A 4,728-nucleotide genomic window follows, 5' to 3' on the forward strand; every position below is an offset into this window, starting at 1 on the left:
GGAGGTAAGTACTAATGACTTAAAATGAGTAGTGTATTAAAATCCTTCCTCTTTATCCTCAAAAGACCTTAGAAGTGTGTAACAAGTTGTGTGCAAAATGTCCACTTGCAGAGCCACTTGTGGGGAGCCCCTTAGAATGGTTATTAGGCACAGATGGTTGCCCTTTGAAGATGCACTAAAACCTGTTAAGGATTAGCTGAGAAATGAGGATTGGCCTGAAATGTGTGTGAGACCTAAAATGTCCCTTTCCACTTTGATATCAATCAGAAAAGGCTACTTTTAAGGTTATGTCAACATTATTTTCTTTACAAGCAAATATTGTGGCAATTTAGCAACAGATATTTTCTTCCAGCCACACCTTAAAACCTAAAGATCTTAGTAAGTTCATTTTAGTCCAAAAAGTAAAATGAAAAACTTCCTTGTACTGTTGTGAATTCTGAGGAAAGTGGTCTTTCCTGGTTTTATGCTTGTTTTGTTAACATAGCTAATGCAGAATAACCAGTCCTTTTGTATACTTAATCTAGATGAATATCACAGGTTCTTATTTCAAATGGCAAGTTATTGCATATTTGCATTGCTTTAATTTTTTTATAGTACTCTATTCAATGAACTTTAGAACTATTCGGATTCTAAAGCTCTCTTCCTCAGAACTTTCTTGTTCAGGACCCAGTTTTGAAGCAAGTTATTCAGCTTCTTTGCTTTCCTTTTGAGGCCATAGTCCCATTTTACAAATCAGACTGACATAAGTTGCTTTGGTTAAATGCTAGGATTGTCATTAATATAGTATAGTCACTTCAATGTGGGAAATGAAAAATATACTTGGAGAATATTGTATGTAATTATATATGCCTTAAATCGGGGGTGACGTGTAGGGGGTGCACATGCACCCCTTGAGAGCACCAGTGCACCCCGTCAGGCCGCGCTCCCTGTTTAGCCGGCAGACAGGCAGGAGCACCAGTGCCACCCCCTGTGAGTGCCGGGCAGGGAGTAGGGCTGCCAACAAAAGTGGTTGTGCTGCTTCTGGAAGTGGCCATGGAGCTCTGGAAGCGGTGCGGCAGCTTTTATGGTGAGTGAGATTGGACTCGCTGTCTGGTGTCAAGAGGCACCAGACACCCATGCCTTAAATTAATTCTCTTGTCTTCATAGCTTGTGGTAGAAATTTGGATGTTTAGGCCTGTTGCAAAGCTTATCCTTACTGCCCTGTAGTTAGCTAACAAATCATTATCCTTCCAACAGACATGACCTCGAAGTTAAGTCTCTCATGTAGACTGTTGTCCCTGGCGTCATGGCTCATAGGACCATTCATTTGTTGGATGTCTTGCCCTCAACTGTGAAACATACAACTTAAGCCTGAAGTCAAAGGCTTGCTGATTATTTAAACATATAAAGTAGCACTTCAAATATTCATCCTGTGTCTCACCTCAGATTCATTACTGAATTCTGTGGAATGGTATGTAAAAACAAGCTTAGTCCATTGCAGTGGACCCTGTTTTGCCATTTGCATTTTAATATTAGGGTCTCTCAATGTCAATGTACTATAGTGTATTCTGTTAAAAATAGTCTTACAGTGGAATTACATTGCAGTTTTGGTTTTAAAATCTTTTTTTTTCTGAGGAGTGAGATGAAGTCACTTCATACAAATTATACAGTACGCAGATTAGTGAGACTGTTGCTGGTAAATTAATCACAAGGGTTGAAGACTGGCTCATGTACAGAAGGATCCATTCAGAAAAAGGATGGAGCCCAGTGATTTGGAATAATTCTCAAATGAATGACATATATTAATACCTTTTTTTATACAGCCTGTTTTTGTTTTTTTTATCTCAGTGTTTTACAAACACTAATAAATTGGTCCTGCCAGCATTCATCCAAGGTACTAAAAGTAGTAGATTTGGGAACTAGAAGACTTATGGCACAAGCTTTGTGCTGTAGAAGCTGTGCCAAAGACCAAGGGAAATAGTTAATCTATTGGAAGATGTATAAAACACTTAAAAGCAACTAATAGTGATAACTAATTACTAATAGTGATAGTCTTAAGACAGAACTCTAAGTACCATGAGCACATTGCAAGATAAAGTTGGTAAGATGCGTCTAAGCATGGAGGAAAATATCTGGAATGTAGGACTAGAACATGTCATGTCAAACACAGGATCCCCTGTAGTTTTTTGAAGCCCTAGGTTTTTGTACTACTGTGCCAGCGGAACAGAGCAGGGCATGCAAAAGGTGCCAATAAGTGTGACATCCATGTGGTTAGGATTATCTCAGTATAATTTTACCCAGAAGTGAATTGTGCTCCATGCTATGAAAAAAATCATAAGTGCACTGCCCCCACAGCCCTTGCTGATCTGTTCTGGGAAAGGGTCCTTCCTGAGGCTTTATCAGATGATGGGTTTATCGTAAGGACAGCAAGACCCAACTACTGAAGCTGAAGCACCAGTGCATCCTGCCCTCTTACACTGTGGCCCATCTTCAATACTGTTTCTCAGTACTAGAGAAAGGAGGGGAAGAACCCCCAAAAGCAAAGATAGGCATTCAGGAGATGGAGAATTTGTTTTGGTCTCTGTAGGCAGCCAGCCGAAGCCCTGAAGCATGGGTTCTGTTTTACTTCAACTTGGTTGAAGTGGTCTAATACAGTGGAAGCATCTAATAGAAGCATCGTAGAAGCTCAGGAGGAAGGAAGGTGAACAAGGGAAGGCAACATAATCCACAAAGGGTTGCCACAACTCCTTGGGTTTCTCTGCCTTACTGCATGCACACAAACTAGAATTCTGCGTCATCTGAACGAAAGCATGCCCTTCAAAAGACATGAGACTTGCCCAAGATATTCATTGATATTGCAAGCCAACTTTCCAAAGCAAACAGCACCAGTGCTCAACTTTCCCTAATGACACAGAGGTTGTCTTGCTCTGAGACCTCTTTCTCTAGCTTCAGCCTCTGTCGTGTGATCCTACCTGCATCAGAAATGAAGTCAAGAAGCCTTGTGCCACTGGGCAACCTCATTGTGTTCTGCAAGTGGTCCACACAGTAATCCAGTCTTCTGGCAACACCTTCTGGAAAAACTGACAAGTCAAATGCCAGGCCTCATCCCAAGCTTTAATGTCTGACTCCATAATCACAGTTGTCCTATCAGACTGTCCCTTCTGTGATCTTGAAACAGCCTTGCATGAAGTGATGCCTTGATAGATCAGTCTTTCTTATGATTTTCCTGAAAATACTCAACATCTTCCATGTTTCGGGGATGTTGGTTGTAGTCATGTTGGTCTAAGGACATAGGCATGCAAGGTTCTTTGAGTAAATGTGTTATCTTTCATTAGACCAACTGAATAGTTGGAAAAATTGTTCTTTGCAAGCTTTTGAGCACAAGCACCCTTCTTCAGGCATAGGGAGCATCAAATGCCTGCAGAGTCCCCCCTTGTGCCTGAAGAAGAGTGCTTGTGCCTGAAAGCTTGCAAAGAACAATTTTCCATCTATTCAGTTGGTCTAATGAAATATATCACGTTTACCCAAAGAACCTTGGCTGACATACTCATGTGTTCATAACTTTTCATTCTTTTTTGCTGGTAACGTATGCAAGTTATATATCTATTCCTGCACTCATGCTGTTTAATTGATGCTGTTGGTAAACTCAGTAGCTCCACTTTCCCTAATGATATCTGTTGTCCCCCAGGAGACCTGCCTTGAGGCATCTTTTTCTGCATCAGGTATACAGTTTAATTTGTGGCTCAATTTAAAATATGCATACTTCAGACTTCCTATTTTAGAGATTAAATAATCACATAGCATTTTTCTAGATTCTGAGCAGTAGGACTGACTATCCAATAAAGTAAGCTTCTTACTTACCTTCAACAGAATAATGTAGAATCTCTTGATTTAGGAAGCTTTTGTTAGATCTTTAAAGATAAAGCAGGTTGATGTCAACGTTGTTGTCTTTCCATAGTTCTACTTCGGCAAGTCAGTGCATTCATATTAAAATAGGTAATCTTTGCAGTTTTGTGCGCGTATAGCCAGTGGTGAGGCTTATGATTAATTTGTTTTGACTAGCAAAACATTTTCATTTCTGTTGTATTTATTTTAATAAGATTATTATGTTCAGGTAGTGAAGTTTTTGAGATATGTTTGGCTGTATGTTCATTTTTTTTCTACGTAGTTTAATAGCTGACAAGTGAGGCAGCTAACCGTTCAGTCAGAACCATAGATCAAGCTGCTCATCATGAATACTAATGCAAAACATCTTGCATGCAAACAAAGAGGGTTATTGCAAAGAGTCTAAAATTTGACCTTGCAAAATGTGCTTTTACATTCTGAGACAGTTGGAAGAAGTTGCAGCATACCAAGTAAATAGTATTTTTGAAAGGGGCCTAAATGAATTAGGAGGATGCATCCTGTTGAAAGCTAATGGAACTCGTACTTCTTAAATTACTTAAAATGTGCTTGAAAATCCCATGCAATGTATCTAGTCAGGATATAGAATAAAGAACTCCTTGTTATCCATTTAGTGCTAACAATATACAACATTTGCACAGTGAACTTTGTCTTTATAAGTATTAGTCCTCTTGTTGTCTGGTGGTGGCTGCGGACCGTTTTAAAGGCTAGGAAGGTTAAGTAGAGCATTTGACTCAGAAGTTGTTAGAGGGTTTTGGAGTCGGACCCTGGGAATTCTTGGTGGCACAGTTGTATGTTCAAACCAGTTCTCTTCAGAGAAAATAAATAACTTATTTCTTCTTTCCC

General features: G+C 39.6%; 1 protein-coding gene across 1 annotated transcript in view; it reads left to right on the top strand.

Annotated features, from left to right (window-relative positions):
* The window catches only part of PPP2R2A (protein phosphatase 2 regulatory subunit Balpha), a 68,939-nt gene that overhangs the window by 49,351 nt on the left and 14,860 nt on the right, over window positions 1–4,728 (top strand). The window lies entirely within an intron of this gene.

This window comes from Alligator sinensis, unplaced genomic scaffold (assembly GCF_000455745.1).
Source record: "Alligator sinensis unplaced genomic scaffold, ASM45574v1 scaffold685_1, whole genome shotgun sequence".
NCBI classification, from domain to species: Eukaryota; Metazoa; Chordata; order Crocodylia; family Alligatoridae; genus Alligator; species Alligator sinensis.